Source organism: Eretmochelys imbricata, chromosome 7, assembly GCF_965152235.1.
Source record: "Eretmochelys imbricata isolate rEreImb1 chromosome 7, rEreImb1.hap1, whole genome shotgun sequence".
In the NCBI taxonomy this organism is placed as follows: Eukaryota; Metazoa; Chordata; order Testudines; family Cheloniidae; genus Eretmochelys; species Eretmochelys imbricata.
The window spans coordinates 1,405,801-1,414,995 of record NC_135578.1 but is presented as its reverse complement, the minus strand read 5'-3'; positions in this window follow the sequence as shown (position 1 = coordinate 1,414,995).

Here is a 9,195-nt window from a genome sequence, read left to right as displayed (position 1 = left end):
GGCGCCACCAATCAGCGGCGAGGGCGGCCCTGAGAGTCGATGGCGGACCACGTCAGCATCTGGCTCCCCGGCAACCCGGCCAATGGGGACCGAAGCCGCCGGAGGGGGCGGAGCCAGGATTGCGGCCGATTGCATCATTTAAAGGGCCAGGGCCAGGCGGGAGCCACGTGGGCGGGACGGCAAGGGGGCGGGGCCAGGGCCAGGGCCAGGGCCAGTTCCTGGGGGCGGGGCGCGGGTGGCTGTAGGGCGGGGAGGGAGCCGAGCCCAGCCCCCGGCACCCCCCCCCCCGGCACCGTGCCACGTGCCGGGCCAGCCTGCCGCGGAGCCCCGTCTACACCAGCTTCGCCCTCCCCGGCTCTGTCTGCGCGGGGGGCCCTCAGGCCGCCGGGCCGGGGGCAGGGCGAGGCCCCTGGGGCGGAGGGGAGCCAGGCGCGGGGAGGCGCAGTGAGCTGGCTGAGGTCCCAGGGCGGCCTAGGAGCAGGGTTTCCCCAGCCCGGCTGCCCCCAGCCGCTGGGGCCTCGCCCGCCGTCCTGGGCAAAGCCAGGCTCTCGCAAGGCGCCCGGCCCGTCTCTGTTTGCCCCATCAGGGCAGCGGTTGAGCTCAGGCCCCAGGGCCAGCGGGGCTGCGGGTGAAGCTTCCAGGCGTGGGGGCCTGCGGCCTTCTCAGAAGTGACAGCCGGGCTGTGGCGCGCCCTGGTACCGGAAAGCCCACCTCCTTGCCCTTGGCATGGCTCGTTTCCCCCTAAGCAAACAGCAGAATTAGCCATTTCTCAAAACAACTGGGAGGCTGCTAGCCATGGCCTCTGTGGAGGAGGCTGCAGCCTGCCAAATGGGCTGCCGCTCTTGTCGGTGGGTTGGCCTGAATCCGCCTGGGGGGTGGGTGCATTCGTGTCTGCAGCACTGTGCATCAGCTGGGCAGCTGCTGCCGCAGTGAGGCAAAAAGCCAGGGACAGCTTCAGTATCTGGGCAGGTTTTCCTCTCCCTCCCCAGCATTTATGGGACTTCAGTTCTGCAAGAGGTCAGGCCACCAGCTGGGCTTTTGTATCAATAATTGACATGGGGAATCACAAAGCGCTGGCCTGACTGGGTCCAAAGAGCAAAAAGAAACTGAGCCAGCACCTTGCAGTGGCATATCAACAACCTGAAAGCAGCCCCAGCCTCCCTGCAGACTAGATGCATCAACAGAAGCCTAAAGCCGAGCCACCACAGGGGCCGATCTGACCCTCCTATGCCTCCGAAAGGCCTGTGGCCTTTGCCCGGCTTGGCTCTGTCCCTGGCCTCAGCAGCCTGGCAGCACTTTAACGGCGGCTGCGTAGGGACCGGGGGCCACTTCTTACTGGTACGCCGGCCTGGCCCACTTTCACCCCTGCTCATGGGGCTAAAGAGAGCAGTGTAGACATTCAGGTTCAGGCTGACACCAGGGCTCCAAGACTCTCCCCCCTCGCCAGGTTTCAGAGCCGGGGCTGGAGCAGGAGTGTCTGCATGGCCATTTTTAGCCCCCGAGTCAGTTGCCCTGGGCTCTGAGACTCGCTGCTGCGGGGATTGCAGTGTAGATGTCCCCTGGGGGACCTGAAGGGAGACAGGGACCTGCAGGAGGGAAGGGAGGGAGGCAAGAGGAGTAACTTTGTGCCCCAGCACAGGGAGGGCGCTCCGGGGGCTGCTTGGGGAAAGCACAGAGAGCGCTGCAGGGAAAGCAGAGGCTGGTATTGTCGGCAGAACAGAGGGCATGGTGCTTGCTGCTGGCCACTCTCCCTGGCCCGGGGGGACTAATACCTTGTCTGAGTCTCCTTCAGGCCGCTCCCTTGGGGCACAGTTTAATAATTCAGACAAAAACCTCCCAGAGTAACAAGCCTGTTCCCCAGGCCAGCTGCAGGGGCTGGATGCCCTATAGTCTGCACCTTCCGCCCACTCCACGGCACAGCCAGCCTCCCTCCTGCAGCGCTCAGCTGGGCTGGGACTGATAACTGAACAGGGGTGGCTGGCCCTTAAAGGGACAGAGCACCCTGCTGCCAGCCCCAGACAGGATGGGGGCACAAAGCAAGCTGTGGGGGTGGAGGTACGCAGGGCTCGCCCTTGGGCACCACCACTTAAGCCAGATCGGCATGGCTATGTCAGTGGGGCTGTGACACTCCAGCCAAGTACCTTATATATCAGAGGGATAAATACCGGAGAGGGAGAGGAATTATTTAAGCTCAGTACCAATGTGGACACAAGAACAAATGGATATAAACTGGCCACCAGGAAATTTAGGCTAGAAATTAGATGAAGGTTTCTAATCATCAGAAGAGTGAAGTTTTGGAATAGCCTTCCAAGGAAATCAGTGGGGGCAAAAGATCTATCTGGCTTTAAGATTAAACTCGATAAGTTTATGGAGGAGATGGTATGATGGGATAACATGGTTTTGGTAATTAAATATTCATGGTAAATAGGCCCAATGGCCTGTGATGGGATATTAGATGGGGTGGGATCTGAGTTACCCAGGAAAGAATTTTCTGTAGTATCTGGCTGATGAATCTTGCCCATATGCTCAGGGTTCAGCTGATCGCCATATTTGGGGTCGGGAAGGAATTTTCCTCCAGGGCAGATAGGAAGAGGCCCTGGAGGTTTTTCGCCTTCCTCTGTAGCATGGGGCGTGGGTCACTTGTTGGAGGATTCTCTGCGCCTGGAAGTCTTTAAACTACGATTTGAAGACTTCCATAGCTCAGACATAGGTGAGAGGTTTTTCGCAGGAGTGGAGGGTGAAATTCTGTGGCCTCCGTTGTGCAGGAGGTCAGACTAGATGATCATAATGGTCCCTTCTGAGCTAAATGTCTATGAAACACAGCTGTGCTGGCAAATCCCCAGTGTAGACGCAGCTCTGCCCGCAGAAGAAGGCTTGGGTGGGCTTAGCCCAGGGGGTTCGGAGAGGAGGTGGTGCTGTGCTGACACAACTCCTTCATCAGCGTCTGTGTGGTGTAGACAAGGCCTTAGGTCTAGAGCAAAGGACACCTCTCACTGGCCCAGAATGGCACAGGCCTGGGTAGGTGCCCGATACAAGACTCAGGCTAGGACTCACAGCCATGCTAGCCTCTCTGTGGCTAAATAAATACAAAGCAAATAATACTAGAACATGTTGTGGGGTGAAGGGGAGGAGTCAGTGTTTGTGGCCTCAATGACTTCCTGTGGCAGGGAGTTCCACAGTGTAATATGGGTGTGTGGAAAGATATTTTCTTTGATCAGATTTTAATCTCCCACCCGTTCATTTCATTGAACGTCCCCTTGTTTGTGTGGTAGGAGCCAGGGAGGACAGAAGTGTCCAGGGTCTGTTCTCTAGACAAGGCCGTAGGGTATAGACTTCCAGCATGTCCCATCTTACTCACCTTTCCAAGGGAGCCATCCTAGTTTTGGCACTCTCTCTTCACGGGGAGGTTTTCCAGCCACCTGATCGTTCTCATCACCCTTCTCTGAGCCCCTCTAGCTCTGCGCTATCCATGGGAGATGGGCTACCAGCCTGCGGACAGTGGGGTGGCCCGAGGGGGGTACTGATTTACATTAAGGCAGGAGAATATTTCCATATTCCGTACGTCCCCTGACATCGAGTTAGCATCTGTGCCCGCAGCTGCACCTGGAGCAGAGGTCTCCGTTGAGTTCCCCCCGGCGCTGGCCAGGCTCCGTGGCTGAGCTGATGCAGTTAGCAGGGTGTGCTGGAGTTTGAGTTTCCCTTCCGAGGTGCAGTGCTTTGCAATGATCAACACTGAGCTTCCCCTGCCATCCTGGTGCCCATTCACCACGTTTGTTGAGGTCTCACTGAAGTTCCTCACAGGAGTCGCTGGGCCCGACTCACCTAAATAACTTGGACATTTAACACTGCACATTTTGCTCCCTGTATTGAACAGGGGGCTTGCTGTTCACCTAGTGCCAGGATGGAAACTGGCCAGGTGCGTGGTCCCCCAGTGGGGACAATCCCATCGGCTCTGTTCCAAGCTGTGATCAGCAGCGCAGCCGAAGGACACGCCCCGAGGTTACTGCTTAGCATCTTGCCAGGCCTTACAGGGCTAACAACTCGACAGGGCTCTGTCGCGGGAGAGTGCAATCAGAGAGATGATGAAACGGCTCAGGGGGGATTGCGCTGTGGGGGGACACTGCTGTGTTGAGCGGGGGGTGCTCACAGCCATGGGCGGCTGCTGGGGAAGGAGACATGGCGTTCATGGAGGGGTGTGAAGTAGAGAAAGTGTGTAGCAGGCGGGAGGAGGAGATGGCTCCAAGCACGGGGCCCAGAGCTGAGAGCAGAGTGGATGGTGTGCCTGGGGCAGAGGTTGGGCCAGGCCAGTGAAGGGTGTGGGGCAGTGGGATCCGGTGAAAGATGCCTGAGGAGAGGTTTGGGGAGCTGGGTGATGAGAATAGAGGATGTGGACAGCAGAGCAGAGGGTTGCAGCAGGGAGGGTTACAGAGAGCTGGACAAGCTAGCCATGGCTGTTAACACCTGGCTTGGCTTTCCAGCCAGAGCCCTGCAAGGAGCCATTCAACTCCCCTTGCTGCGCCCAATGCACTTGAGAGCAGCAGCCATGAATCCCACACCGTGCTGACACTCTGCTCCTTGGGCAGGGCTTGCTCTCTAGCCTGGCCTTAGCTGGTCTGGTGCAGGCTTTCTGTCCATTCTGACAGCACCAGCTGAGACACTGCAGACAGATCTGTGGGCTCTTTAAGTGCCAGGGAGCCCCCCCTTCTCCATTAGAGGAGGTTTGTTAAGGAGGACCAGGGGCTTATGCATCCCCATTTCGCCCCAATAACATGCTACTGTCACCCTGAGCCTCGGGTGTACTAGCAAGTTGGATCACGTTACCTGGCCTGTTTTTTTTAAGTACCTCAGAAGCAGGAAACCTGCCAAACAATCCGTGGGGCCACCGGACCATTGAGGTGCTAAAGGAGCACTCAAAGAAGACAAGGGGATTGCAGAAAAATGAAATGAATTCTTTGCATCAGTCTTCACTGCAGAGGGTCTGAGGGAGATTCCCACACCTAAGCCATTGTTTTCAGGTGGCAAAACCAAGGAACTGTCCCAGATTAAGGTGCAATAAAGGAGGTTAATTTATCAGTTTGTTTCAAACTGATAAATTAAACAGTAATAAGTCACCAGGCCCAGATGGTATCACCCCAGAGTTCTGAAGGAGCCCAAATGTGAAATTGCAGAACTGCTAACTGTGGGCTGTAACCGATTACTTAAATCGGTCTCTGAACCAGATGATAGGAGGCTAGCTAACGTGATGCCGATTTTTTCCAGAGGTGATCCCGGCAATTACAGGCCAGTAAGCCTGACTTCGGTACCAGGCAAACGGGTTGAAACGATAGTAAAGAACAGAATGATCAGACACAGAGATGAACATAATTTGTTGAGGAAGAGTCAACATGGTTTCTGTAAAGGGAAATCCTGCCTCACCAATCTACTAGAATTCTTTGAGGGGGTCAACAAGCATGTGGACAAGAGGGATCCAGTGTACTTAGATTGTCAGAAAGTCACCAAAGGCTCTTAAGCAAAGTAAGGAGTCAAGGGGTAAGAGGGAAGGTACCTCTCATGGATTGGTAACTGGTTAAAAGATAGGAAACAAAGGGTAGTAATACATGGTCAGTTGTCCGAATGGAGAGAGGTAAATAGTGGTGTCCCCCAGGGATCTGTACCGGGGCCAGTCCTATTCACCATATTCATAAATGATCTGGAAGAAAGGGGGAAACAGTGAGGTGGCAAAGTTTGCAGATGATACAAAACTACTCAAGATAGTTAAGACCCAGGCAGACTGCAAAGAGCTACAAAAGGATCTCTCAAAACTGGGTGACTGGGCAACAAAATGGCAGATGAAATTCAGTGTTGATAAATGCAAAGTGATGCACATTGGAAAACATCATCCCAACTCTACATATACAAGGATGGGGTCTGAATTAGCTGTTACCACTCAGGAAAGAGATCTTGGATTTTAAAACATAGTTTGATTTGCCCCCGTCGCAGTCCAGTCCAACAGCCCGGGCAGCCCTTACGGCCCAGCAGTCCGGGCAGTAGGAGGCACACAGGAAGGCTGTTCGGTTGCAGCGGCTTCTAACGTGGGCTTGAGCCAGAAGTGCCAGCCAGGCTCACCCTTGTGTTTCACAGAACTAGGACTCCAGCCTTAAACCTTGGTGGAACGGCAACAGCCAAGAAGGAATGGACCCCACTGGCTGGAGTAAGAGCTAGATCCACACCCCAATCCAAGCCAACGGCCTCGCCGCATTGCCCTCTGCTCCCAGTAACTTTCCAGTTTGTATTATGGTACTGCCTCAGCGCTCCAGCCACAGGCCGGCCTGTTGTGCCAGGCGCTGGACAGACAGACCCACAGGCCGGCCCCTCCCTGGGGAATCATTTCTGACTGGGCAGTGAAGACAGACTGACGTCCTTCTACCCCCTGTGACGTACCAGAGTACAGCTAGTTTAAGGAGCAGCTGTGCCACTCTTGTCCTTGGGTGCCTTACGATGCCTGGCTGAAGCAGCTCCCACCTGGGCCACTCACAAACAGTCCTCCAGCATGCAAGTCACGCCCTGAGTGTCTATGTGTAACTTCAGGCTGCCAGCCCCACCCTGGCTCTCACCAGCCTGGGTTATACCGCAGGGTCACCCCCAACACACCCCCAGTCTTAGATTTCCCCCCAGACATGTATGTCCTGTACTGCCCTGCCCTCTCCGGGACACATTATAAGTCCGTTGTCTCTTTTATAGAAATAACCTGTGCAAAACTTACCACCCCAAATGGAGTTTCCCAAACACTTCAGTGTAAATACACTGGATTCGATTAAACAATAAACCAAGTTTATTAACTACATGGAGAGAGATTGTCGCTGAGTACAAGCCATGAAGCGTAAAAGTCAGAAATGGTTACAAGAAAATCAAGTTAAAATGCTACTGGTGCCTAACAAACGATATCAGAGTTGAGAACGTTTCTCACCACATCATCTCAGCATCTTACTGGCCAAACCCACTCGCTCAAGAGACCTTCTCCCAGAATCCAGTAAAGGCTTCCTCTGTTGCTTCAGGTGCAGAGACTCAATGGGCCTGGTGTATGTGACACACACACACACACATGCTGGGCACCAGGAGACAAGAAGTTGATGCTGAAGGATGGTCCCTGCTGCTTTTTTCTCACCTGTTTGAGCTTCCTTTGTCTCCCCTTCCTGCTGGATGACTCTGTGTATTGCTTAAAATGCAAATCAAGCACAGAAGACATGCCTTTGTTTGAGCCAGACCTGCCTGCAAGCCTCGGGTTGGGATGTGCTCATCACACCATACACTGGAATCTTATTATTTCACATACAACATTGCCACACATATTTCATCAGGACAACGTGGGCGAGCAAATGATGAGTTTTCGCACGACACCTCCCAAGACACGCCTTGTACAAATATCACTGCAATAGCGCATAGGGTTCGACGCGGGTACATTGTGTCACCCACACCGTCAGTGTGGACTTGCCCACAGAACTGGCCCCGTCTGTGACCCTTGGCCAGCACGGGGGGCTCCCTTCGACGTTCTCTGGGGGATAACAGGTGTAACGGACAATGCAGAGGTGACAAAGCTGGTTCTCAGAGTGCTGCCAGGCCAAGGGGCAGGGGCAGCCCCATGCAGGGCCCCATGCAGCCTGACCCCTGCCCAGAGCTCGGGCAAGTAGCTCTGAAGAGGACGCAGCATGGGTGAGAAGGCAAGCAAAACCGCCTCCAAGGATTTCCAGGGCCCCCACCAAGCAGATACCCACTGAGGTGCCCAGGGCTGTCCGCAGACATCAAGCCTCCAGTGTGCGACTCAGAGCCCAGCCTTGCCCATGCCGGTCTGTGAATACCGTCCACAGACAGAACCCTCCCGTCCCTACCGAGCACGGGCGGGATCAGCCCAGAACGTCCGGCATCGTCCGGCTGCCGCAGCAGGCCAGCTGGGAACCAGCCAGCTGCGCAGAGCACGGCGCCGGCCCAGCCCAGACACGGGGGCTAATCACGAGCCGCCTCGGGGCACCTGAGCAGCCCAGCATGTGACAGGGGCAGGGTTAGGGCTCAGGCTGCCCCTTCTCATCGACATTGCCTGGAGGGGACCCACTGGCCTCCCTGCCAACCTCTGCCCCCCTCATCTCCATCACCCCCACCTCGTGACCCCCCCTCCGCCCCATTCACCTCCATCACCCCTGCCCCATGACCCCCCTGCGCCCCACTCATCTCCATCACCCCCGCCCCATGACCCCCCTGCGCCTCACTCACCTGCATCACCCCCGCCCCATGACCCCCCTGCGCCTCACTCACCTCCATCACCCCTGCCCCATGACCCCCCTCACCTCCATCACCCCCGCCCCATGACCCCCCTGCGCCTCACTCACCTGCATCACCCCCGCCCCATGACCCCCCTGCGCCTCACTCACCTCCATCACCCCTGCCCCATGACCCCCCTCACCTCCATCACCCCCGCCCCATGACCCCCCTGCGCCTCACTCACCTGCATCACCCCTGCCCTGTGACCCCCCTCACCTCCATCACCCCCGCCCCATGACCCCCCCGCCCCACTCACCTCCATCACCCCCGCCCCATGACCCCCCTCACCTCCATCACCCCCACCCCATGACCCCCCCGCCCCACTCACCTCCATCACCCCCGCCCCATGACCCCCCTGCGCCTCACTCACCTGCATCACCCCGCCCTGTGACCCCCCTCACCTCCATCACCCCCGCCCCATGACCCCCCGCCCCACTCACCTCCATCACCCCCGCCCCATGACCCCCCCGCCCCACTCACCTCCATCACCCCCGCCCCATGACCCCCCTGCGCCTCACTCACCTGCATCACCCCTGCCCTGTGACCCCCCTCACCTCCATCACCCCCGCCCCATGACCCCCCCGCCCCACTCACCTCCATCATCCCAGCCTCGTGACCCCCCTCACCTCCATCACCCCCGCTCCATGCCCCCCCGCGCCCCACTCACCTCCATCACCCCTCCCCTATGACCCCAGTCACCTCCATCACCCCACAACCCCCCCCACCTCGGCCCCACTCACCTCCATCCCCCCCACCCCACAACCCCCCCTCACCCCTGCCCCACTCACCTCCATCACCCCCGCCCTCACCCCACTCACCTTCACCCCCATCGCCCCCTAACCCCTCCCCCTGCTGAGGTTTAAGCCAGTTTGGCCCAGTGCCGGGAGCAGGTCTGGAAGCTCC